Source organism: Podarcis cretensis (genome assembly GCF_951804945.1).
Source record: "Podarcis cretensis genome assembly, chromosome: 2".
NCBI classification, from domain to species: domain Eukaryota; kingdom Metazoa; phylum Chordata; class Lepidosauria; order Squamata; family Lacertidae; genus Podarcis; species Podarcis cretensis.
The window spans coordinates 107,833,411-107,861,277 of NC_137171.1; the positions used below are offsets into that span (position 1 = coordinate 107,833,411).

A 27,867-nucleotide genomic window follows, 5' to 3' on the forward strand; every position below is an offset into this window, starting at 1 on the left:
CCTTCCCTATTGGCCCGAAGAGAGCGCGAAAACACCCCCCCCCCTGACTCTTCCAGGGGAAGAAAAGGAAGAAGCGGAAGGGCGGGGCTTAAGGAGGAGGAGGGGGCGTGTCCGCAGGCCGGGCTGAGTGGGCGGGGCCGGACTCCGGCTGTGGGAATTGCGGGGCTGCGAACCAATGGCTGCGTGTGGAACTTTGGTGGCAGCGGCGAGGGGTTTTTTTGTGTGTTTGCTGTCGCGCGCGCGCGCCCAAAGTGAAAAGAGGCTGCAGGATGGAAGCTCTGGCCGCCCGCGTGCACGTGCAAGTGGATCAGTTATTATTGATACTGCTAACAATATTGAGTGATGTATGGAAGTGAGAGCTGGACTGTAAAGAAGGCTGATAGCCGAAGAATGGATGCTTTTGAATTATGGTGCTGGAGGAGACTCTTGAGAGTCCCATGGACTGCAAGAAGATCAAACCTCTCCATTCTGAAGGAAATCAGCCCTGAGTGCTCACTGGAAGGACAGATCTTGAAGCTGAGGCTCCAATACTTTGGCCACCTCATGAGAAGAGAAGACTCCCTGGAAAAGACCCTGATGTTGGGAAAGATGGAGGGCACAAGGAGAAGGGGACGACAGAGGACGAGATGGTTGGACAGTGTTCTCGAAGCTACCAGCATGAGTCTGACCAAACTGCGGGAGGCAGTGGAAGACAAGAGTGCCTGGCGTGCTCTGGTCCATGGGGTCACAAAGAGTTGGACACGACTAAACAACTAAACAACAAACAATATTATTAATACCCAGTAATGCTTTGCCAAGAAGAATATCGGTTTCTGCACTCTGGTGTATATTATTACCAGTGCTTTTTTTCTGGGGGGGATGCATAACCCTAAACATGTCTTGAATCTTTGTACTTCTGTCCCACATACTGTATTTATTTATTTTCCGATTTGAACTATAAAATGGTGATTTTCTCAAGTCAAAATGAGAGTACCCCTAAACATTTTTTTATATAGAAAAAAGCACTGATTATTACCGTAAAAAACAACAATACAAAGATTGGATTTCAGGTAATTCGGTTGTAGCCCTGGCTTACCACCAGTTTATGCAACCGGCTAACACCTTGGTCTCTTGCAGCAAAAACGAGAGAAAGAAACGTGCAACGCCTTATGGACTTAAGAGATTTCTCACGTGAGCAGGAGTCAACTTAAGGACCAGGATTTCAGGCCCAGGGGAATGAGTGTGCTTCTCTCTACCCATGCTTGGCGATTCTCCCCAATGCATGCCCCTTCCCTAGGCTACAGGTTTGGATAGTGTTGGATGCCACGCCTAGAGCAAGTCTGATGGAGGCATGCAGAACACTGCCTGTTCCCTGTTCCATCCATGCTGAATCCGTTCCAGTGCTTGTGCCTCTTAGCTGTTGTAATCTTCGAGCCTAGTCAGAGGAACGTGCCATACTCCAGGCACCCGGCTCGAAGATTACAACAGTTAAGAGCCACGTGAGAGTTACGTGAGAAGAACACACCACTCTCCCTCCTCCCTGTTTTCCCCAGGAGGGGGAAAAGAGACAGACAGAAATGTATTTACATGCCTTTATTTCTGTCTATGCAGCAGTACAGAGAAACACGTCCGTACTCTTCAAACAACAACAGCAGAGAGAGTAACTCCACCCTTGTACTTCCAGTACATGTCAGGTGACACACTGAGCTAACATCCGGTGCTCAGTACAGTGAATAGGCTGTCCCTTTGCTCCCACGGTACAGCCCCAAACATCAACATCCTGTTTGGCTTTTCCAGCCAGCTGCAGCTTGCTGCTGCATTGCTCCTTTTCGTAACATTAACCACTACACCGCACTGGCTCTCAGATAAGCTGCTTGAAGGAGTGTGGTTCCTTAGGCCTGGCTGTAGGAAACTGACTGGATGGGTCCAAGGAAGAGGGAAAGTACCATCTGCCTTGAAGGAGGCCATGGTGCATTCCTCTTTAACAAGACCTCCCTGGATTGCCCAGTAGTGAAAAATTGCCCAGTAGTGAGGATGTTTGGAGAAGGCGGTGGTGATTCTGCACTTTCAGTTACACTTGGAGGGTAATGTGGGTTGAAAAAGGTTCCCCACCTTTGTCTTAATCAGATTCATGATGTGAGTGTTGTATGTGTGTGTCACCCAGTGGGCTTCCTGGCTGAGTGGGGATTTGAATGCTGGTCTCCCAGGCACTCTGACCACAACTTACAAATACACGCGTGTCGCTGTGGGTTAAACCAAAGAGCCGAGGACTTGCCAGTCAGAAGGTTGGCGGTTCGAATCCCCGCGACGGGGTGAGCTCCCGTTGCTCAGTCCCTGCTCCTGCCAACTTAGCAGTTCGAAAGCACGACAAAGTGCAAGTAGATAAATAGGTACCGCTCCGGCAGGAAGGTCAACGGCATTTCCGTGCACTGCTCTGGTTCGCCAGAAGCAGCTTAGTCATGCTGGCCACATGACCTGGAAGCTGTACGCTGGCTCCCTTGGCCAATAAAACGCAATGAGCGCCGCAACCCCAGAGTCGGCCATGACTGGACCTAATGATCAGGGGTCCCTTTACCTTTAATCCCAGGCACTCTGACCACAACTTACAAATACACAGGTGTTGGGGAGGGGGGAATAAATCTTAATCAGCATAGCTCTATGGTGACGGAGAAACAAGAGTCCATGATATCAAGTGCCAAGATTGCCAACTGACCAGCTTCTGTGTCTTTAATTGCACCTCAAACTGCAGAAATCAGCAGCTGAAACTGTTTAGTAACATGGAGAGAGAACCTCCGAATGCCTGCACATTTGGCTAGTTTTAAAGTTGGATGTACCATGGATTGGGGTGCTGTGATGTGCCAAACTGAACATAGCCTAACTACTGTTTATGCTTGACAATTCCTGCTGTCCGTAAAGGTAAAGGTACCCCTGACCATTACGTCCAGTCGTGTCCGACTCGGGTTGCGGCGTTCATCTCGCTTTATTGGCCGAGGGAGCCAGCGTACAGCTTCCGGGTCATGTGGCCAGCATGACTAAGCCGCTTCTGGCAAACCAGAGCAGTGCACGGTACCTATTTATCTACTTGCATTTTGAGGTGCTTTCGAACTGCTAGGTTGGCAGGAGCAGGGACCGAGCAATGCAGGGATTCAAACCGCCGACCTTCTGATCAGCAAGTCCTAGGCTCTGTGGTTTAACCCACAGCGCCACCCACGTCCCCCTACCTGCTGTCCATGGCAGGCAGCAAATAATAGTATTTATTGAGCCCTCTGGTGGTCTGCATTTACAGGATCAGAAACTGAGGAACTGGTGCAGGAGTCCAGCTGTTCAGGGTCTGATCAAGAGCTGCAGTTTCTGCGCATGGTCATCTGCGTTCGCATGCAGTATACCTCTAACTAACAGGAGCAGGGCCTGAGTTCAGCAATAGTTCATCTGCTGTGCACACAGAAAGCTGCAGGCAGCATTTTCAGGCAGGGCTAGGAGAGACTCCACTGCCGGAGGCTATATGTCTCTGAATACCAGTTGCAAGCAGGGGAGAGCGCTGCTGAGCTCGGTTTCTGCTTATGAGTTTCCCATAGGCATCTAGTTGGCTGCTGCTGTGAGAAATAGATTCTGGACTAGATGGACCACTGCCCAATCCAGCAGGCCTCTCTCTCTCTATTCTTGCTGTTGTTGTTTAGTCGTTTAGTCGTGTCCGACTCTTCGTGACCCCATGGAGCAGAGGATGCCAGGCACTCCTGTCTTCCACTGCCTCCCGCAGTTTGGTCAAACTCATGCTGGTAGCTTCAAGAACACTATCCAACCATCTCGTCCTCTGCCGTCCCCTTCTCCATCTTTCCCAACATCAGAGTATTTTCCAGGGAGTATTCTCTTCTCATGAGGTGGCCAAAGTACTGGAGCCTCAGCTTCAGGATCTGTCCTTCCAGTGAGCACTCAGGGCTGATTTCCTTAAGAATGGAGAAGTTTGATCTTCTTGCAGTGCATGGGACTCTCAAGAGTCTCCTCCAGCACCATCTCTCTTCTTACGTTCCCTGAATTCTCCTTAGGAAGCTGACCTGCAGTAACTGACCACCCTGCTTTTTCTGGGGGAATGGCGAAGGAATATAGCTTCGCCTAGGCTCTCCCCATCCTTTAATACAGTGCTGGTTTATACATGAAAGGCTAGTCAGCAAGGGCAGTGCTTGCAAGCAACCCCTCTTCCTGATCTCTGGTACTTACGCTGCTGCTGCAGCCGCTGCTGCCACCACCACCACCGCTGCTCTCGGGGCTATCCTAGCGGCTGCCACCCGCTTTTGTCACATTGCATTGTGGAGCAGCTTCCCTTTCAGAGACCTGACAGGGTCAGCTGTTTCCCCTCTGAGCTACGTGCTGAAGTGCTAGCCAGTAACAAGGCTCAGCAGAGGGTCCCGCAGGGTGGTGGAAACCAGACAGGCCGTTTTGCCAGGCCTTTTCATGCCTCAGCAGGTTTCCAGTTCTAGCAAGCCGGCTCACAACAGAGGTGGAGCTCAGTCTCTGCAAGGAAATAACAAGATCTCTGCGAACTCTTCCCCATTTCTCCTTTCCATAGCCTTCAGCAGGCGGAAAATATTCTCTGAGGCGGAGAAGCAAATGCCACACACATGGCCAGTAAGTCAAAGCGCCTCGTATCCAAAGCCAGCCAAGTTATTGTGGCACCTGAAGCAGGAAAATCTGACCCTTATCTCTCTTTTCCCCCACCTCCCTGCTGTAAAAATAAATAAAAATACATTGAATTATGAACCGTCTGAGCAAGAACGTTACTTGCCCCCAAATGGAAAGAAGTCCCAGCAAAGGAAGACATGGCGAAACTTACCTGAAGAATAAGAAATCAAGATAACAAACGTTTTATAAAAGAATGGAATTGGTTTATTGAATATTTACAGATAAATTGTAAACAGATAAAAACACTGGCAGGATTATTGTAATAACCTGCAGCTACGTGAGAGAGAGAGAGAGAGAGAGAGAGAGAGAGAATAATAAATAAATGAGTAAGTTTTGTTAATTTTGATATGCAGAAGATATTAAAAATAAATTTAAGGAACCGCAGAAAGAGGGAAGGAAGTCGAGTTTTAAAATGTCAATATGATTGTAAAATCAGTGAAATGTATATATCTGAAAAGTATAAATAAAATTTAATAACGAAGAAACAACATGAACCGTTGTAGGGCCAGCACTGAGCAGATAGCTGTACACACCATGCATTTAGAGCAAAAGCCCCAAAGAATGCTGGGAACTATTGCTTACCCCTCCCAGAACTACAATTCCCAGCACTTTTAACAAAGTAAAGACCCCAGGATTCTTCGGTGAAAGTATTTTGCTTTAAATGTATGGCGTGTACACGTCCCCAGTGTGCTGAAATAATTCAAACTGTGATCAGAGAAGATTCAGATCTCACACTCAGAAAAAAATAATTCATGTCCAACAAATACGGCTATATCCACACACACCTCTTGAAAGGCTGAAATGGAGGCCTGTAATTTTATGTTGGAAGAGGCCTTAGACTGAGTCAGACCATGGGTCCATCTACTTCAGGGCTGTTAGCACTGAATGGAAGGAACTATCCAGAGTTTCAGACAGTAATCCTTCTGTTACCTACTGAGTTGAATAGGAGCAGTCTGATTGGTCCACAGGAGCCACCCAATCCAGCTCCAGGTGGAAGTGAATCCGCAACCTGATTGACCTACAGGTGTATCCCTGAATTAGCCAGTGACGTGGGGCCCATTGTCAGCAAGGACTTATGCAGCACAATGGGAATCAGATTTCCGTGCGCTGCTTCTGGTTCGCCAGAAGCAGCTTAGTCATGCTGGCCACATGACCCGGAAGCTGTACACCGGCTCCCTCGGCCAATAAAGCGAGATGAGCACCGTAACTCCAGAGTTGATCACGACTGGACCTAATGGACAGGGGTCCCTTTACCTAGGAGACAAAAACAGCATCTCATGGCCAAATCCGGCTCTCCAGAAAGACCATACCTCCTCTTTCCCCAATTGCCAACCATAAAAACCAGAAATTTGTGGCAACATGTTTTTTAAACGTTAGGCTTAGGAGATAAAGGTTGAAGCCCATCTCGCATCACACCTTTCTTGAAGTGGCCCTTCAGAACAACGGCTGACTGACAAGGGCCAGCCCAATATATTTTGCTGCCTCACAACAGGACACATACAGAAGCCAACCGGGCGGGCAATTGAATCTTATTATTCCACACGGGTGGCGCTGTGGGTTAAACCACAGACCCTAGGGCTTGCCGATCAGAAGGTCAGAGGTTCAAATCCCTGTGACGGGGTGAGCTCTCGTTGCTCAGTCCCTGCTCCTGCCAACCTAGCAGTTCGAAAGCACACCAGTGCAAGTAGATAAATAGGTACCACTCCGGTGGGAAGGTAAACAGTGTTTCCGTGCGCTGCTCTGGTTCACCAGAAGCAGCTTAGTCATGCTAGCCACATGACCCGGAAGCTGTACGCCAGCTCCCTCGGCCAGTAAAGCGAGATGAGCACCACAACCCCAGAGTCGGCCACGACTGGACCTAATGTTCAGAAGTCCCTTTACCTCTACCTATTCCTATACTGGCAATGGGGCAGTGTCTTCCATCTTGCCTAACGGCAGCAAGGTAGTTCTGAGGGGCAGATCAGGCCACATGGCGCAAACCAGGGGGCTGAAGAGAAACCGGAGGCTGTTGCTGCTCCCCTCCTGCATCCACTGAGGCATCTAATCATAGCCTGCATTTTTATTGAGGCTTGATCAGGGCCTGTATTTTAAAATGAGCTTAAAGATTTTCAAATGTTCATGCCAGGCAGAAGACCAGCTGCCTAAGAACCTTGGCAAGATGTTTATTCTCCTGGACAAGGGCCCCCCCTGATTTATAGCAGAAAACAATTCTCAAAGTCAAAGGGAATTACAGGCTGACAGCCAAGGTTACACTGACCCTACATATTACAGAAGATAAAAAAGGAGATAAACATAATTAAGAGTGGGTAAATAGTAAAATAAAACCATGTGCCTCCCATTAAACTTGAGCCATATTTTCCTAAGGTTGAAAGGTCAAGAGCAGTGAAAAAGGCAACTGGCTTGGCTGGAGAAGAGGTTTTCTTTCTATCTTATTTTGAGGCTGGAAACTGTTCCTTCTTTTTTACTTTGAAAAGGTTTATTCTTCTAAAAAGCTATCTATGTTATGTATTAAATATATTGGCTTAAATATAATTATGCAAAGGAATTAGAAGCTAAGAAATGTTAAATCCTTATGCTAGATTCTTATTTCATATAGTTGGAAGAGATCACAGGGGCCATCAGCCACCAGCCCAGCCCCTCCTGCCAAGCAGGAAACATCATTAGAGCACACATATGGTTATCTGTTTAAAGACCTTCAAGAGAAGGAGATCTTTCAATGATGATGTGAATTCAAGATCCTTGACATCTGTTTAAGATAAAAATTTGAGATTAAACCATTTGTTTTGGAGGGCAATAGGGCGAGGTGAGCTGGTAATTAAGGTTCCTTGTTGAGACACATGTAAGATATATTACTACTTATTTGTCATTTATAGATAGAAGAATATGTATCTTTTTGTTTCCCATAAAAGGGCATGAGGAAATGGGTGTATCTTTTGTGATTGGTTCTAGCAAACAGCCAATAGGAATTTCAACCAGGCTGATTGGACAGAGGCAGCCACAGGAGGAGCAAGGGGGCTGGATTAAGGAAATATAAGTGCTGGCCAGAATGGCAGGAGGCCAGGCCAGAGCTTGGTAACCATATACCATTGTGCCTCATATTTATTTGTCTGACAAATAAATTATTATTTTAATTTCTCTATTGCTGCGTTGAATATTTCATTCCAGCTAAGCGTTAACCACAAGCAGGGTGCTACACCACCAGCCGAGGTGATGGCCTCACTCTGTCTAGGGATAGGGCCGGCTCTGGGTAGACTGATCAGGGTAGCAGAGGGAATGGAGGTTGGGTTTCCATGTGACATGGTGATGTAAGAATTAGGTTGCAGTTCTGGATAACAGGACCCTGTTGTGGAAATGAACCGAGCTGGAAGTAGGTTTGTTAACTAGCCCCAAGGAAAAAAAGGCATATATATATATATATATATATATATATATATATATATATATATAGGACATGGCCAGCTTTGCTTTTTTTAAAAAATAATATTTATTACTTTTCCAACAATTTAAACACTACAAAAAAGAAAAACAATACAATACAATACAAAAACACTACACAACACCAACACATTAAACCAACAAAACAAAACAAAAACAGTTTAAAACACATCAAATAATTTCAGTATCTTATCTTTCATTCACTTATTTCCGCGACCTCCTCACACCTCCCTTTTTGTATTCCACTTCTGTTAATTGTTTCAGCAATTCCTTTCCATCTTCCTCTGTTTTCTATCCTATAATTATCTTAGCACATTCTAACCTTATTTTTCCTTTAATACTCTGTTAATCTGTTTATACTTAATTCCTTATAACATTTCTACTAAAGCCATATAACTTCATTCCAACATTTTTCTAACATTCATTAATTTTACAGTATTTCCGTAAATAATCTTTAAACTTTTTCCAGTCTTCTTCCACCGACTCTTCTCCCTGGTCTCGGATTCTGCCAGTCATTTCCGCCAGTTCCATATAGTCCATCAACTTCATCTGCCATTCTTCCCGGGTGGGTAAATCTTGTGTCTTCCAATACTTCGCGATGAGTATTCTTGCTGCTGTTGTTGCATACATGAAAAATGTTCTATCCTTCTTTGGCACCAATTGGCCGACCATGCCCAGGAGAAAGGCCTCTGGTTTCTTCAGGAAGGTATATTTGAATACCTTTTTCATTTCATTATAAATCATCTCCCAGAATGTCTTAATCCTTGGGCATGTCCACCAAAGATGAAAGAATGTACCTTCAGTCTCTTTACATTTCCAACATTTATTATCGGGCAAATGGTAAATTTTTGCAAGCTTGACTGGTGTCATGTACCACCTATAAATCATTTTCATTAAGTTTTCTCTTAGGGCATTACATGCCGTAAATTTCATACCTGTGGTCCATAACTGTTCCCAGTCAGCCATCATTATGTTATGTCCAACACCTTGTGCTCATTTAATCATATCAGATTTCACCATTTCATCCTGAGTGTTCCATTTCAACAGCAAGTTATAGACATGGCCAGCTTTGGATTGCAACCACCAGGTGGTGCTAGAGCTCTGTTTTCTTCTCGCTCTGTTTTCCTGTCTCCCTTTGCCACTTTTGGAAAGCACAGCTTGGATTATTACCAGATGCAACCCTCTCCGTAGTCCCCCTTGCTACTAATAGATTTCCATGGAGCAGCAGCTGCAGGAGAGCTGACACAGCGCATACAGTGCGAGTTGGGGAATCCCTGGGCTCAGCCTCCCTGGGGAAGCCACTATTTGCTCAGATTCCGTTAGCCCTCACCCGCAAAAAGGGAGAATGGTAACACTGGTCTGCCTTCCAAGGCTGTCGTGAGGAGCATCAATGCGATTTATAGGAAGTGCCCTGAACACTGGAAATATGCTAGGGTGGTATTAAATGTCCAGGGGTGGTATTATTACCACCTCCGTCGCCCGCCAAAAATGAACTGTTTGCATTTAGAGACGGCTCCCGGTGCCACCTGACTGCAATGAGACGCCTGCTATTCATAAATCTAGCTCATGGGCAGGCACACTAAGGCCTGGGGGCCGGATCTGGCCCAATCGCCTTCTAAATCTGGCCGGCAGACGGTCCGGGAATCAGCGTGCTTTTACATGAGTAGAATGTCCTTTTATTTAAAATGCAGCTCTGGGTTATTTGTGGGGCCTGCCTGGTGTTTTTACATGAGTAGAATGTGTGCTTTTATTTAAAGTGCATCTCTGGGTTATTTGTGGGGCATAGGAATTCTTTCTTCTTCTTTTTTCAGAATATAGTCCAGCCCACCACAAGGTCTGAGGGACAGTGGACTGGCCCTCTGCTGAAAAAGGTTTGCTGACCCTTGCTATAGCTAGAGGTAAAGGTAAAGATAAAGGGGCCCCTGACCATTAGGTCCAGTCATGGCCGACTCTGGGGTTGCGGCACTCATCTTGCTTTATTGGCCAAGGGAGCTGGCGTACAGCTTCCGGGTCATGTGGCCAGCATGACTAAGCTGCTTCTGGCGAACCAGAGCAGTGCACAGAAACGCCATTTACCTTCCTGCCGGAGCAGTGCCCATTTATCTACTTGCACTTTGACATGCTTTCGAACTGCTAGGTTGGCAGGAGCTGGGACCGAGCAAGGGGAGCTCACCCCGTCGCGGATTTGAACCGCCGACCTTCTGATCAGCAAGTCCTAGGCTCTGTGGTTTAACCCACAGCACCACCTGCGTCCCATATAGCTAGAGGTAGAGGATGATAAAGAGTGTTGTAGGATTCCCTTTGAGGTATGTCTGCATTTCTTTTCTCCTGCTTTCTGCCATCTCTGGCTACTATAGTTTTATTGGGGTGGGGGCTACGAATGGGGTTTGGCATTGTTTTCGCTTTGTAAACTGCCCCTTGCGAGCTTCTGTTCACTGAAAAGTGGCATATATAAACCTGAAATTTGGAAATAGGTTTGGAAGGTTTTGGAAAACGCCATTAAAAAACACACACTAGTGTAAGCTCTTCATCACGAGACACTTGATTGTATGATGTGTGTACTAGCCACTGTTCTACCTTCTCCGTCAGAAGCATCAAGCCTCTGAATAAGGTAAAAGGTGAAGGTAAAGGACCCCTGGATGGTTAAGTCCAGTCAAAGGCTACTATGGGGTTGTGGCGCTCATCTCGCTTTTAGGCCGAGGGAGCCAGCATTTGTCCACAGACAGCTTTCCGGGTCATGTGGCCAGCAGGACTAAATCGCTTCTGGCACAACAGAACACCATGATGGAAACCAGAGCGCACGGAAATGCCATTTATGCCGCAGTGGTACCTATTTATCTACTTGTACTGGTGTCCTTTCAAACTGCTAGGTTGGCAGGAGCTGGGACAGAGCGACGGGAGCTCACTCCGTCACGGGGATTTGAACCGCCAACCTTCTGATTGGCAAGCTCAAGAGGCTCAGTGGTTTAGACCACAGCACCACCCATTTCCCTAAGCCTCTGGATACCAGTTGGTGGAAACCGTAGGAGGGGAGAGTGGCAGTGATGCTCGAGTCCAGCTTGCAGGCTTTCTGCAGGCATCTGGTTGGCCACTGTGAGAACGGGATGCTGAACTAGCCCTCGACCTGATCCAGCAGTTCTTGCCTTTGTGTTCTTATGTGAAATGATGCTCTTCACCAGAGCTGTGCACAAATGGCTTATCGAATGTATCCACTGTATATGTGGGCAAAGAAAGTGGGAGGAGCATTTCAGTGAATTGCTCCAGGGGAAGGAAGAATTATTGTTATTACTTGTCCTTTATCCTATCGTGGCCGACTCTGGGGTTGCAAAGCAAGCCCATAGGAAATTCGTTTTGCGAAGCACCTCCAAAACGGAAAACCCTTTCGACTAGCGGGTTTTCCGTCTTGCGAGGCATTCGTCTTGCAGGGCACCACTGTACTACTAGTAAGGTAAAGGTAAAGGGACCCCTGACCATTAGGTCCAGTCGTGACCGACTCTGGGGTTGCGGCGCTCATCTCGCTTTATTGGCCGAGGGAGCCGGCGTACAGCTTCCGGGTCATGTGGCCAGCATGACTAAGCCACTTCTGGCGAAGCAGAGGAGTGCACGGAAACACTGTTTACCTTCCCACCGGAGCGGTACCTATTTATCTACTTGCAGTTTGACGTGCTTTCAAACTGCTAGGTTGGCAGGAGCTGGGACCCAGCAACGGGAGCTCACCCCTTCGCGGGGATTCGAACCGCCGACCTTCTGATCAGCAAGTCCTAGGCTCTGTGGTTTAACCCACAGCGCCACCCACGTCCCTTTTATATAAAGGTAAAGGGACCCCTGACCATTAGGTCCAGTTGTGACCGACTCTGGGGTTGCAATTTATTTATAAATTTATAAATATAAAGTATATAAATATAAATTTATATAAGTATAAATAAATAAATTTATTTATATACTTACTTATTTATAAGACTTCAGTTATCCCATGGCTTAAAAAAGGGGGAGGGCCACATTATCTACCTGGCCTGGGCCTCTGCCTGGCTCTGCAAGGCCCTGTGTATAGCAGTCCGGTGCCCAAACCACAGCAGAGCAATACCTTTGGCACCAGCTTGGCTGCAGCAGTCTCTGGAAAGAGCCGTGATCTGAGGAGCCAAACGGAGTGAAAGGGAGCCCGGGAAGCAGGGCAGCCGCTCCTCTTCCCACCACTGCTCCGCTTTCCCTTGTCCCTTCCTGCCTGCAGCTTCCACCACCAGCTTTTGGCACAGCCGAGGTGGGCTCCCTCCCTTCTCCCTCCCCGAGCACCGCAGGTACCACTAGCATCATGACGCAGCCGGATTGGCTGCAGAGCACCCTCCGAGAATTCTCTGCTACGGCGATTGGTTAATATGCTAGGGAGGACCCGGGCTGCTGCTTTTTTTGGCATCCCTGCGCGAGGAGGATGGGAGGAAGGGCGCCGCAGCCCGCCTGGGAATCGTGCACGCGATGCGGATTCCCTGTTACAGAGCGACTCTCCCGCAAGCCTCCTCGCTTGCCTGGGGCCTTGCCAGAGCCAATGAGCAATGCAAGGCGCATCGATTCGTTTCCAACGGTGCCAGGAGAACGCGCCGGGTTTCTGAATGAAGCGCGGAGTTAATTGCTCAAAAGGTGGCCATCGCAGCGTCTTAGGGGGGCTTGGAGGAGGTCATTTGGGCTTAAACCACCACCCCCTCCACGATCCTTTGTCGGATGCAGCCTCAGATGCTTCCCAAAGCATTCCCCAAACATATTCTTCCATCTCACAACAGTGTCTTCCTGTTTGTTACCCTCCTTGATTCCCTCCTTGTCTTTCTCTCACTGATTAAATACTGCTTCTTGCAATTTGTCCTGAGTCTATGTAGTTGTGTAGGATGTGGAAATGGCAAGGAGCCATCTTAATGAATTGATTTTAAAAATTTGATTCTTCCACTCCACCCCCATCCTCCGCTGTATGAGTTGCTGGAAAATAAGACACACACACACACACTTACTTACACACACACACACACACACCAGCTATCTGAGTACAAATTGGTAGTCTTCCGCCATAGTCTTTCTTTGTGTATATGTGTGGTTGGAGAGGGGGGAGTGTTCACACACACACAAAAATCAGAAACAAATTTTAACTTTTTATTACAATTGCTTTCACTTGCTTTCCAGAACTGTAACGGTATTGGTCCATTGTACTTTTAAAAATTAATATATATATATATTCTGTACAGTGGTACCTCGGGTTAAGAACTTAATTCGTTCTGGAGGTCTGTTCTTAACCTGAAGCACCACTTTAGCTAATGGGGCCTCCTGCTGCTGCCAGAGCACGATTTCTGTTCTCATCCTGAAGCAAAGTTCTGAAGCCGAGGTACTATTTCTGGGTTAGCAGAGTCTGTAACCTGAAGCGTCTGTAACCCGAGGTACCACTGTATACTTATTTGAGAATATAAGGAGGCCTTCTTCTGATTAGACCTGCATAGGAAATTGTGATTTCCAATAGCCTTGGTGAAAGCGGAAGCAGGGCAGGCTTTAGTTCAGACATATAGGTCTACCTGTGGCACATCATGACTTGGGTTGTGATGCATCTGCTGAAGGGGACCAGGCATCTTGCACAGGCAAGAGATCTGCCATCTGCAGATGGTTCAGTCCAGGGGATCACGACAATCCCAGGCCATATTGTACCTTTCTGCATCAGCAGCATCTTCTGCATGTTTGGCTTTGAGCTGCACAGTTGAAAGAGAACATGAGCAGGGCCCTCTCTGCACCATCAGACCACAGAGTCGATCTAGTCTGGCATCCTCTTTCCTACGCAGTGGCCAACCTGGTGTCCCTGGGAAGCCCAGAATTAGGACAAAAGCATAAACCATGCCCCTTAAGAAAATCTGTCTATATTTTGAAATTTTCATAGTTTTATCTGACTTCCAAAAATCCTACTTGGCTCTCTCTTCGAGTTTCCGAGATTTCACAGTGTGTTGCTATTATACTTTCAAACACAACTTTAAGGACTAGAAACCTTGCCTTTTAAAAACCAGACAGCAGAGATCACTGCTGAGGAATTGTTACCCACCCAAGAAAATGCAATACTTAGTTGTTAAATAAATCATGAGTTCTGGACACAACTACCATTCCAAGTGATGTACAAAATTCCACCCAAAACATAAAAACCGGGGGGGGGGGCACTAATTAAAACTGCATCCCACCACCTTAAAACTGAGTAGTAGCAATTAATTTTGCTGCAGCGATTAATAAAACGCTGATTGAACTAAAAATAAAGTTTGATTTGCGTGGGAAGGAGTAAAATACACTTTGATTCCCTGCAAAAGTATGTAGCCTCCAGACTTTCCTGCAGTGCTTTGTCCTACGCACCTCTCAGTCAGGAATAAATGTGTTAGCCCCATCATGTTCTATTTTTGTGCATCTTAAGACACCTTTGGCATCGCCTTGGAATATTCTGTTTGAAGCAAGTGAGAGATACCTGCAACTGCTAAGTTCAGCAAACAGTTAAGGAAAATTCACCCGTGAATATTACTGAGAGTGGATTCGCAGAGCTGTTTAGGTTCCCCCATCACAACCACATATCCCAGGTGACTCTTTTTGAGGCATTCATGTGCATCCCAGTAGCCAACATATTTTGCTTGCAATTTGAACAGGCGCTCGTTAGATCCGAATGCTTGCTAGGGCTAAAATAGTGTTGGATTATTGTAGCTCGTGAACTCTTAATGTTGAACGATGCGCAAAACCTCATTCTGTAGGAGAGTGTTTCAAGCATTAAGCAGCTACTAATACTTACAAAGGGATTTTGAATGTGTCAAGTCAATTAAATAACGTTTAAAATGCTAGTTTGGGCAAATGTACTGTGACTGTATTGATTACTAGCATTGCTTGTTCTGTGTTTTTTTTTTGGTTAGTCGCGTTTTGAAGGAAATTTTATTATTATGGAATGTGAGTGTGGTAGGTTTGCAGGCTCACACCATGGGCGTAGCCGGCGGGGCAGCTGCCCCCCAATCAAGTAAATCAGTAAAACTATTTAATGAAGCCTGCCCCTCTAACACAGGGCTGGATTTAGGTTTGATGAGGCCCTAAGCTACTGAAGGTAATGGGGCCCTATATATGTCCAGCTGTCCTTTGTCAACAACAAATTGTCGCTCTTTTTTGTGTTGAATATATGCTATATGTTAATTTATGGACCTAATAGGTCTCTATTACTTACACCATAGGAGCCTACACAACACAAAATACTGTTGCTGTATGTAGGTTTTATTTTATTTGTTTTTTATCTTATATTTTGGAAATGTACATCCAGGTTTTTTTCCCTTGAATTTTTTTTGGGGCCCCCAAGAGAGAGAGAGGGGGGCCCTAAGCTATAGTTTGTTTAGCTTATACATAAATCCGGCACTGCTGTAACATAAATCCTGGCTACGCCCATGCCTCATACCCAACAGGAGTGTTCCTGGTCAGGATTCAAGCTGCCTCATCTTACCCTCCTCCAGGATGCTGTTAGGTTGCAAGGCATTCAAACACACCAATTTGCTCTCCCACACCCTGGTTCTCCAAATGACACTCAACCTTCTGAAGCAACTGAACATGCTCAGGCGTCATTAGAGGTTTCTCTGTTTGGGTTGCCTTCAAAACAATAGCATTGATATTTCCATCTGTGCTCATCCAAACATGCCTTCCTCTTGTTTCTCAGTGGCCCAGTTTTGGGCTCCAATTCTATCGGCATTCAACCACCTGAGTTTGCTATTAGAGGAAATGAGTGAGGTCAGAAAGAAAATGCTAGAGATAGTTTGATATGGTTTCAGCCAACTAGCTGGCTATGGCCTTCCATATTCCATCTCTCGCCCTTATTCTGTTCTCGTTGGTCTGTTGGGATTTAGTCAGTGGAGGCTGGTCTAACAGGGTATATGGGTCACAGCTCCACCAACCTCAGCCAAACCCTTGACTTTTTACTTACAACCAGTCCAGGAGGTGGCACTGCCTGAAATAATCTTCCTCTTTAGCTTCGGTGTTGTCCTTATAGAACTCAGCAGGGAGAAGGATGGGGGCAAATTTGGAATCAATTGGCTCCGTCTGTCATTGGCTGTAGCGCCACCTACTGTTTGTCTCCCTACTTATCACACTACCAGTTAAAGCCCTAAACGGCCTCAGCCCTGTATACCTGAAGGAGCGTCTCCACCCCCATCGTTCTGCCGAGGTCCAGCTCCGAGGGCCTTCTGGCAGTTCCCTCATTGCGGTAAGTGAGGTTACAGGGAACCAGGCAGAGGGCCTTCTCGGCAGTGGCACCCACCCTGTGGAATGCCTCCCATCAGATGTCAAGGAGATAAGTAACTATCTGACTTTTAGAAGACATCTGAAGGCAGCCCTGTTTAGGGAAGTTTTTAATGTTTGATGTTTTGTCATATTTTTAATATTCTGTTGGGAGCTGCCCAGAGTGGCTGGGGAAACCACTGGTCAACAAAGTAAATAATATATGATGATAATGATGTTTTAAAAAGTGTACTAAAAACCTTGTAGATACTCCAAGGATGCCAATTTCTCTCTCTCTCTCTCTCTCTCTCTCTCTCTCTCTCCCCCTCGTTTCTCACTTGGCCCCATTTTGCTTGCAAAACTGTCAGCCCTCACCACCTGAGTTCTCTGTTAGAGAGAATGAATGATGATGCATTTATATCTGGTGCAAGCCTACTTGGAGTGCACTAATTGCAGGAAGTGGATACATAAATAAATCTGACTTGACTAATTGCCTGACTCTCATGAAGATGAATACATGCAGTGATACTGAATCAGACCATTTGTCCATTTACTGTTGTCTATTCTGACAGGCAGTGACTGTCTAGAATCTCTGCCAGATATTTTTCGTACCACCTGATACCTGGGATTTTTCAGCTTGAGATGCCAAAGGCCTTTCAACTAGGCCTATCACCTGATATATATATATATTTTTAAAAGCTGACCAATGGTTTATTTTTTTCTTAATGAATTTATTACATGTGCACAGATTTGTATATTGATACAAACAATACAAATGAAGCATCATGATTTCCCCCTTTCATGTGTACATGTGCTGCAGGGACACGGGTGGCGCTGTGGGTTAAACCACAGAGTTTAAGACTTGCCGATCAGAAGGTCGGCGGTTCAAATCCCCGTGATGGGGTGAGCTCCCGTTGCTCGGTCCCTGCTCCTGCCAACCTAGCAGCTCGAAAGCACGTCAAAGTGCAAGTAGATAAACAGGTACCGCTCCGGCGGGAAGGTAAACAGCGTTTCTGTGCGCTGCTCTGGTTTGCCAGAAGCGGCTTAGTCATGCTTGCCACATGACCCGGAAGCTGTACGCCAGCTCCCTCGGCCAATAAAGCGAGATGAGCGCCGCAACCCCAGAGTCGGCCACGACTGGACCTAATGGTCTGGGGTCCCTTTACCTTACATGTGCTGCAGCTAGTAGCATCTTAAGTAAGGCCTTCTTTTCTTTGTGAGAAAAAAGGGAGAATACCTCTTTAAGATGGTGCTTGCTATCTGCAGCTTGTATAAGCACTTGTAGGAAAGATAATGCATGGTTGGTTGGTTGGTTTGAACCAACCACTGTTTGATTATAGATTCAAAGCATTTTATAATCTAGCAGATCAAACATTGCAATCCTACTTTTGAAATGGATGAATTGATGTTAATTAATTTTAAAACAAATATTCCCCCCCCAAAAAAAAAATTCATTCAGAAGTTACAATACAGCTTTGTTCACAGCCATAATATCACAGAATGATCACTCCAAAGAAATCTGCTGTTACCCAAGCCTCAGGGCTTGTGCCTTTCCGAGATACTGAAAGAACTGTACCATGACAGTAAGCAAGAGCAACTACAGTGGCACCTCGGGTTACATACGCTTCAGTTTACAGACGCTTCAGGTTACAGACTCCGCTAACCCAGAAATAGTACCTCGGGTTAAGAACTTTGCTTCAGGATGAGAACATATAACACCGGTCTTGAAAGACCTACATTGGCTCCCAGTACGTTTCCGAGCACAATTCAAAGTGTTGGTGCTGACCTTTAAAGCCCTAAACGGCCTCAGTCCTGTATACCTGAAGGAGCGTCTCCACCCCCATCGTTCTGCCCGGACGCTGAGGTCCAGCTCTGAGGGCCTTCTGGCGGTTCCCTCCCTGCGAGAAGTGAGGTTACAGGGAACCAGGCAGAGAGCCTTCTCGGTAGTGGCGCCCTCCCTGTGGAACGCCCTCCCACCAGATGTCAAAGAGAACAACAACTACCAGACTTTTAGAAGACATCTGAAGGCAGCCCTGTTTAGGGAAGCTTTTAATGTTTGATGTATCACAGTATTTTAATATTCTTTTGGAAGCCGCCCAGAGTGGCTGGGGAAACCCAGCCAGATGGGCGGGGTATAAATAATAAATTATTATTATTATTATTATTATTAACAGAAATCATGCTCTGGAGGCGCGGCGGCAGCAGGAGGCCCCATTAGCTAAAGTGGTGCTTCAGGTTAAGAACATTTTCAGGTTAAGAACAGACCTCCAGAACAAATTAAGTACTCAACCCGAGGTACCGCTGTACCTGTATTTGCTGTTAGAAGAAAAGGTCACCTTCACATCAGGACCAGCACAGTCTGAAAAATAAACAAATATGCTCTTCACTCATAATCACACTGATTAAAATTAGTGCCTAATAATTAATGGACAAAAAAAAAATTGGTTGATGGGATCTTTACTGGCATCTCACCAGCTTTTGAAGATGCCCCTGTTAGCACAAGCATTCCCTTGATCTCTCAGCCCAAGTCTCCCGTTTTAATTACCGTGTTGTTTTAATGGGATGGTTTCATTGCATATTCTAATTATGGATGTTTCTATTTTACTGCTTGTGTAGTTAGTTGGTTTTCACACTTACAAACTGCTGGGGAGCCTATTTGAGCATTAAGTGGTATATAAATTAATAATAATAATAAAAAAACAGTGAAAGCTGTTGACCCTAATATGCTCCTAAGTGGTGATTTCACTACCCCACCCCGACCCCCGTCAGTTCTATGAGGGTCTGAGCACTTACAATATGCACTGGACTTACTTTGTTGTTGTTTAGTCGTTTAGTTGTGTCCGACTCTTCGTGACCCCATGGACCAGAGCATAATCACACTGATTAAAATTAGTGCCTAATAATTAATGGACAAAAAAAAAATTGGTTGATGGGATCTTTACTGGCATCTCACCAGCTTTTGAAGATGCCCCTGTTAGCACAAGCATTCCCTTGATCTCTCAGCCCAAGTCTCCCGTTTTAATTACCGTGTTGTTTTAATGGGATGGTTTCATTGCATATTCTAATTATGGATGTTTCTATTTTACTGCTTGTGTAGTTAGTTGGTTTTCACACTTACAAACTGCTGGGGAGCCTATTTGAGCATTAAGTGGTATATAAATTAATAATAATAATAAAAAAACAGTGAAAGCTGTTGACCCTAATATGCTCCTAAGTGGTGATTTCACTACCCCACCCCGACCCCCGTCAGTTCTATGAGGGTCTGAGCACTTACAATATGCACTGGACTTACTTTGTTGTTGTTTAGTCGTTTAGTTGTGTCCGACTCTTCGTGACCCCATGGACCAGAGCACCCAGGCACTCCTGTCTTCCATTGCCTCCCGCAGTTTGGTCAGACTCATGTTTGTAGCTTCGAGAACACTGTCCAACCATCTTGTCCTCTGTCGTCCCCTTCTCCTTGTGCCCTCCATCTTTCCCAACATCAGGGTCTTTTCCAGGGAGTCTTCTCTTCTCATGAGGTGGCCAAAGTATTGGAGCCTCAGCTTCACGATCTGTCCTCCCAGTGAGCACTCAGGGCTGATTTCCTTAAGAATGGCTGATTTCCTTAAGAATGGACTTACTTTGTACTGGCATGCTAATCTATTCTAGGGCGGCCTGTCCTGTTTTGCCACCTGAGGCAAAGAGAGAAATTGCACCCTCCCCTTACCAATGCCTCCATTACTGTGGTCGCACAGCTGTAGTGGTGGGGTGGCTTCTAGTGAGATCTCATGAAACTCTCACGAGATCTTGCTGGAAGCCGCCATTGCCATCATGTGACCCCTCCGGCAGATGCTTCAGCCCACCTCATGGGTGGGCCAGCACTTGGGAGGCGAAGTGTAGCATGGTATTAACACCTAGATCAATCTGAAGAGGAGCAAAATTTCCCATTTCAAAAAATGTGGGCGCTCCGAAATCCATAGATCAAATTTCAGGGCAGTTTATTCTGTGAGAGCCTGAAGCTTCCTGGGATAGCTCAGTCAGTAGAACATGAGACTGTTAATTTCAGGGTTGTGGGTTCAAGCCCTGTGTTGGGCAAAAGATTCCTAGATGACCCTCACGATCCCTTATCTCTGTTTACTTATCTCTGTTTACAGACTGATAGGGGTTGCGCTCACCTTGTTGATCCTTTCAGAAGTTATCTGTGGTTTCCAAAGCCCTTGATCAAGAACTCCCACCTGCATATATGCGTAAAGACATACTTTTTAAAATTGATTTTCATTTTAGAAGATTACAAGAGGAGCTAAATAAACAAACCAGGGACAATCAGACAATAATAACACTGTGATTACAGGGTCATGCGATTACGAAGGGGAGAAGGGAAGAGAATGTTTGTGTGTGTGTGTGTGTGTGTGTGGACAGTTTCTGGCAAAGCATGCTGATCGCCTAACCTTATGCAAAAGCTCCACTTATGACACCCAAATACTGATGCAGGACACCCAAATATCTGGTTGCCTGTCCTAGGGAACTGTGAAGGACCGATTGTTAAACCACTCTGGGAATTGTAGCTCTGGGAAGGGAATAGGGGTCTCCTAACAACCCTCAGCACCCTCAACAAACTACAGCTCCCAGACAGTGTTGGGAACTCCCATTGTTCCAGGCACATTTGGGAATTTCATTTAGCGTGGGCTGTTTCTGAGCTCTGGGCGCAGTGCCGCGCCTAAGATTTCAGATTAAAACTGCAGAGGGGAAGGAAAGGAGGATCTTTTTCTGCCTCCCCACTTCCAGCTATTCTCTGAAGATTGGAGAAGAGACCCTCTTAAGAATACAGTGGTACTTTGGGTTACATACACTTCAGGTTACAGACGCTTCAGGTTACAGACTCCACTAACCCAGAAATAGTACCTCAGGTTAATAACTTTGCTTCAGGATGAGAACAGAAATCGTGCTCCAGCAGCACGGCGGCAGCAGGAGCCCCCATTAGCTAAAGTGGTGCTTCAGGTTAAGAACAGTTTCAGGTTTAGAATGGACCTCCGGGACAAATTAAGTACTTAACCCGAGGTACCACTGTACTGGGGGGGGGGCAGTCAGGGGAAGGAATAGACCATGTGAAAAATGAACATAGTATCTTAGCTGCTGTTTATTCACTTTCAGCTTTGTATTCTTATTATAAAAACACCCCTGGACATTTTGTTGTCGCGCCTATAACCTAGGTTTAAGGTGCCATTTAGCTCCTAGCTTTCATAACTCAGTTTCTAACACTGCTCCCAGAATTCTTGGGGGGTGCCATGACTGTTCCAAGCAGTATCATACCGCTTTAAATATACGGTGCGAATGTGGGCTTAGCCTAACCTCTACCTCACAGGGTGGTTGTGAAGGTAAAATGGTGCAGGAGAATGCTTTAAACCAGTGATGGCCTAACTTGGCCCTCCAGCCGTGTTGGGACTACAATTCCCATCATCCCTGACCACTGGTCCTGTTAGCTAGGGATGATTGTAGTCCCAAAACAGCTGGAGGGCCGAGTTTGGCCATTACTGCTTTAAACCACCCGAGTTCCTTAGAGGGAGGATGGGAGAGGGAGGAAATGTAATAAATATCTGTTAACCACCCACCTCTAGCTTTGTCGGACTGATCTCCCTCCTTCTGCCTTTTACCCACCACTCCTCTTCCCTTGTATGCCTTGTCATTTATTCTGTAAGCCTGAGGGCAGCGCCTGTGTCTCATATTCAATTACAGGCAGTGTCTGCCGCAAGCACTGCGTCCTGAATGTTAATTGCTGTAAGCTACTTTGGGAGGCATTCTGATTTCCTCTAGAAAGCAGGATGAAGAACATTAATACATCAATAAATGAAATAGCCTTTCGTTCCTTTCCTATGTACACACTTTCCTATGGGGAGACCGCCTCTCCCCATATGAACTGACCCGGACCCTGTGGTCGTCATCTGAGGCTCTCCTTCACGTGCTTCTTCCATGAGAGTCCAGGAGGACAGCAACACGAGACTGGGCCTTTTCTGTGGTGGCTCCCTGCTTGTGGAACGCTCTCCCCAGGGAGACTCACCGGACAACTTCATTATCTATCTTTAGGCACCAGGTAACAACATTTCTTTGTGACCAGGCCTTTGGCTGATTAACATTCTATGGCCTTGTAAATGTCTTTGGTGGGCTGTTATCAGTTTGCTTCTGCTTTATAGTGCATTTTGTGTTCTCAGTTTGTATTTTTATGTTGTGAACTGCCCAAGCTTTATCTTTCTCTGTGTTCAGCAAAGCTGGGAGACTATGGGCCAGTCTCAAAGCAGGGCTCACAGTCGTGTCTCTCCTTACCCTCCTTCTCCAGGCACCGTTGGTCGGGTAAGCAGTTCAGTTTTGTCTTTAGACCTCTTCTCTCTCTGCTCTCAGTTCAGGCAGCAGCGTTCTCTCCTCTCTGGCAGCCTTGACCGGGCAGCTGATAAGGAGGGAGGGAGCAGGCTAGGACAAGCTGAAGACAAGCTGGGGCAGGCTGAAACTTGCAGAGCCAGCAGGAATTATAAAAGTACTCAGAGTCTTTAAAATATTTTCCGTTTGTTAGAAATTGGCATCCGGAGGGCAATTAAGATAAGGTTTTAAAAGAATAAAAGTGAGCGCCGGAGAGCGTGACTTGCCTCGGCGCCATCTTGGCTCCACCCGCTCCTCCCTGTGGTCTTCAGATGAAGGGCGGTATGTTGTTGTTTAGTCGTCTTGGTCGGGTTCGACTCTCGGTGAACCAGAGCATGCCTTGGAAACTCTCACTTTCTTCTCAAAGCTTCTCCTTTTTTTATGTCCATGGAGTTTTCTTGGCAAAATACTGGAGTGGTTTGCCAGACCCTTCTCCAGGTGGATCACATTTAGTCTAAACTCTTGGCTATGACCTGTCCATTTTGGGTGGCTCTGCACGGCATAGCTCATAGCTTCTTGGGAGTTATTCAAGCCCCTTTGCCACGACAAGGCAGTGATCCATGAAGGGGAATGACGCTATACAAATTTAATAAATAATAATCCTGACCCATCTTACCTTTTTCATTCAGAATAGAAGATGGAAAATGGCTAAACAACAACGTATCATTTGATGTAATAAAGCAGAAATGGAAGTCAACGGGGGTGGGGTGGGGGGTGGAATGAAAAACTAATGTTTAGTATTGATATTGGAGATTTGTTTTGAAAATGGAAAATCAATAAAATCTTTAACAAACAAAAAAGAAGGAGGAAATGGCTAATTTAAAATTGGTCTCCCTCCTCCACTCCTCCTCGCCCCCCTCAAAGGATATATTCTAGGGCTCAAGAACATGAACTGGCCCCGGGTCTGCTGACAATGCAACCTGTGCGTGTTCACTTTGCAGAAATCATCAAAGTTATGTGCACTGAAGCTTAGAGCAGGGACGGCAGCTCACTGGAGGAATGCTTCCTTGGCATACAGAAGTTCAATCCCCAGTATCTCTCAATTAAAAAGAGCCACTAGCATGAATGCAAAATGACTCCAGAAAGCTACAGCAGACCTCCTTCAGTTTTGTCAGACATGGGACCCACCTTTAACCCAATCATGCATTTGGGGACTCACTTATTTTTCTTTTCTTAAAACAAGGTATCTGAATGCTGTTTATTTATTTTATTTATACCCCGCCCTCCATCCCCAAAAAGAGCCCAGGGCAGCAAGCACACAAGCAATACAACAACTGGAGGTTTTTAAGAAGAGGTCAGGTGGCCATCTGACATGGTCATGATTCCTGCTTTGCAGGGCACTGGACTAGGTCAGCGTTTCCCAAACTTGTGTCTCCAGCTGTTTTTGGACTACAACTCCCATCATCCCTAGCCAGCAGGACCAGCTGTCAGGGATGATGGGAACTGTAGTCCAAAAGCAAGTCCCAAGTTTGGGAAACACTGTACTAGATGACCCCGGGGGTTCCTTCCAACTCTGCAATTCTTTGATTCTGTAAATTAAAGCACCTAAAAATTATTCCAATAGAGAGAAACAGACTTAAATCTAGCCCCAACCCAACAGTTGGGGCCAATGGAATAGACCAGGGGTCAGCAAACTTTTTCAGCAGGGGACCGGCCTACTGTCCCTCAGACCATGTGGGGGGGCTGGACTATATTTTTTGGGGGGAAATATGAACGAATTCCTATGCCCCACAAATAACCCAGAAATGCATTTTAAATAAAAGCACACATTCTACTCATGTAAAAACACAGATTCCCGGACCGTCCGTAGGCCGGATTTAGAAGACGATTGGGTTGTATCCGGCCCCTGGGCCTTAGTTTGCCTACCCATGGAGTAGACTATACTGGGCTAAATGGACCAATGGTCTTGCCTAATACAGTGGTACCTCGGGTTACATACGCTTCAGGTTACAGACTCCGCTAACCCAGAAATAGTACCTCGGGTTAAGAACTTTGCTTCAGGATGAGATCAGAAATCATGCTCCAGCAGCAGGAGTCCCCATTAGCTAAAGTGATACCTCAGGTTAAGGTTAAGAACGGACCTCCAGAAAAGGTTAAGAACGGTTAACTTCAGGTTGAAACTTCAGGTTAAGAACGGACCTCCAGAACAAATTAAGTTCTTAACCCAAGGTACCACTGTACAAGGCAACTAGCTTCCTATGTGATTTACTTCCAGGTGTCTGTCCGCAGCATTCCAGCCTCAAGTCCATCACCCAATTCCTGACCCTGGCTAGACAAAATACATGATGGAGAAAAACACCCCATTGTTTATTCCCAGCATCTGCTCCCTAGCCGGGATAAGAGCCCTCTGGTACTGGAGTCCTGCCCCGAAGCCCCAGAAATGAGAACTGAGTTGGGTCCATTGAGTTTGGCTTGAACTTGGTGAAGAAGTCCATTCTTCCAATCGTTATTGCCAGTTCAACACATGGAAATGGCTGTGACTTGAAAACAACACCACCACCACAACAACACCACGGGCTCATGGTCAGGGCAACGCACAACAAGCGTGGTGAAATGCTTTAAAAAAAATATTGGTGGTAGTGGGCCATGGGGACTACTCAGTATGTAGAAAAGTTTGGATTTGATATCCCACTTTATCACTACCCGAAGGAGTCTCAAAGCGGCTAACATTCTCCTTTCCCTTCCTCCCCCACAACAAACACTCTGTGAGGTGAGTGGGGCTGAGAGACTTCAGAGAAGTGTGACTAGCCCAAGGTCACCCAGCAGCTGCATGTGGAGGAGCAGGGAAGCGAACCCGGTTCACCAGATTACAAGTCTACCGCTCTTAACCACTACACCACACTGGCTCTTAGTCTATGTGTAGTCTATGTGTGAGAGAAGGAAACTCTGTACATGCTCGGATGGGGCCCAGACACTGGAACAGACTTCCATATTGGAGGTGTTTGTTGTAGAAAATTCTTCAGAAAAATTAAACAAACTACAAGTTCTTTCAGGCTTCCTTTGCAGAGAGGAGGCGGTTGGAGTTAAGAGAAAAAGAGAGAATCAAAAGGAGGAGGATTCCTGAAATAACTCCTTGGTTTCCATTCTTAGCAAGATCTACCAAACATAGGAAGCTGCCGTATACAGAGCTCAATTGTTGTCTACACTGACTGGCAGTGGCTATCGAGGGTTTTGGACAGGATTATCTCCCAGCCTGCCCAGAGATCCCAGGGATTTAATACTACTACTACTAATAATAATTTATTATTTATACCCCGCCCATCTGGCTGGGTTTCCCCAACCACTCTGGGCGGCTTCCAACAAAACACTAAAATACAGTAACCTATTAAACATTAAAAGCTTCCCTGAACAGGGCTGCCTTTAGATGTCTTCGAAAAGTTTGGTAGTTATTTTTCTCTTTAACATCTGGTGGGAGGGCGTACCACAGGGCGGGCGCCACTACCGAGAAGGCCCTCTGCCTGGTTCCCTATCACCTCACTTCTCACAGTGAGGGAACCGCCAGAAGGCCCACGGTGCTGGACCTCAGTGTCCAGGCAGAAAGATGGAGGTGGAAACGCTCCTTCAGGTATACTGGACTGAGGCCGTTACACACTTGTGCTACAAACTTTCATAAGAACATAGAGTATGCTGGATCAGGCCAAAGACTCATCTAAGTCCATCATCCTGTCCCCACAGTGGCCAAACAGTTGCCCGTGCCCCCCCTAAAAAAGGGTCGACAACTTTGACCTGAACCCCCCAAAAAACTGATCACCGTCAGTTTTTCATTCTGAGTAGATTACTGTCTCTTGGGAGTTGAACGTCCCTGCTTTAGAGTAATGAGATAGCTCAGCTGGTAGAGCACAAGACTCTTAAATTTCTGGGTTGTCGTGTGGGGGGATGTTGGACCAAGATGACCCTCGTGGTCGCTTCTAACTCTACAATTATACAATTCTAATGATTCACAGTGCGGGTGGCGTTGTGGTCTAAACCACAGAGCCTAGGGCTTGCCGATCAGAGGGTCGGTGGTTCGAATCCCCGCGATGGGGTGAGCTCCCGTTGCTCGGTCCCTGCTCCTGCTAACCTAGCAGTTCGAAAGCACGTCAAAGTGCAAGTAGATAAATAGGTACCACTCTGGCGGGAAGGTAAATAGTGTTTCCGTGTGCTGCTCTGGTTCGCCAGAAGTGGCTTAGTCATGCTGGCCACATGACCCGGAAAAACTGTCTGCGGACAAACGCCGGCTCCCTCGGCCAGTAAAGCGAGATGAGCACTGCAACCCCAGAGTTGGTCACGACTGGACCTAATGGTCAGCGGTACCTTTACCTTTTAATAGGCTTTAAGGGCTATATCAACAACATAAAGGCTTAGACTAGGGCGGTCTGACATGTGGTCCGTGGGCTGCATGCAACCCTTGAGGCATTTTTGGTGGCCCTTAGCAACATTTTATATCCACCCACACACACTGCAGCCATCAGGCTGGCTTCCCAAAGCCATGTAAGCGAGGTGCTGGGCTTTGGGGAGGAAGAGTGAGGGGCCTGGCAGAGTCCTAGAGTCCTTTCTCCTTCCCAAAGCCTAGTTGTTGCTTTCCCAGCTTTGGGAAGGAGATGGGATGACTCTATGACCCCGCCAGAGCCTCACACCTCCTTCCCAAAGCCCTGCCTCACTTAGCAGGCTTTGGGAAAGCAACATGAGGGCTGCGGGGGCACCAGATTTTGGCCTCCCTCGCTACCCACCAGTGTGACAAGGTAGTGTGCAGCCTGCAGGTTCAAGTACATTTGTGGCCCACATGGTATGAAAAGTTGGACCTGCCCTGGCCTAGACTGAAGGTCAGCTGATTTCCCCCCACTTAGGTTCACTGTTGTAGACTTGACCCCAGTACCTCTGCATCTTGTACAGTGGTACCTCTGGTTACATACATAATTCGTTCCCGAGGTCCGTTCTTAACCTGAAACTGTTCTTAACCTGAAGCACCACTTTAGCTAATGGGGCCTCCCGCTGCTGCCGTGCCGCTGCTGCGCAATTTCTGTTCTCATCCTGAAGCAGAGTTCTTAACCTGAAGCCCTATTTCTGGGTTAGCGGATTCTGTAACCTGAAGCGTATGTAACCCGAGGTACCACTGTACTGCAAGGGCAGCTTAAAAGCACCTTAAATTATATATCATAACACTAGAGC

General features: G+C 46.5%; 1 long non-coding RNA gene across 1 annotated transcript; it reads right to left on the minus strand.

The window, feature by feature from the left end:
- Positions 1-13,211: 13,211 nt before the first annotated feature.
- On the minus strand, positions 13,212-16,236 carry LOC307209276. Its single transcript, XR_013835502.1, has 2 exons — positions 14,452-16,236; positions 13,212-13,808 (listed from the first exon to the last, which is right to left on the minus strand). It is a non-coding gene; the product is annotated as an uncharacterized lncRNA (long non-coding RNA).
- Positions 16,237-27,867: the final 11,631 nt, after the last annotated feature.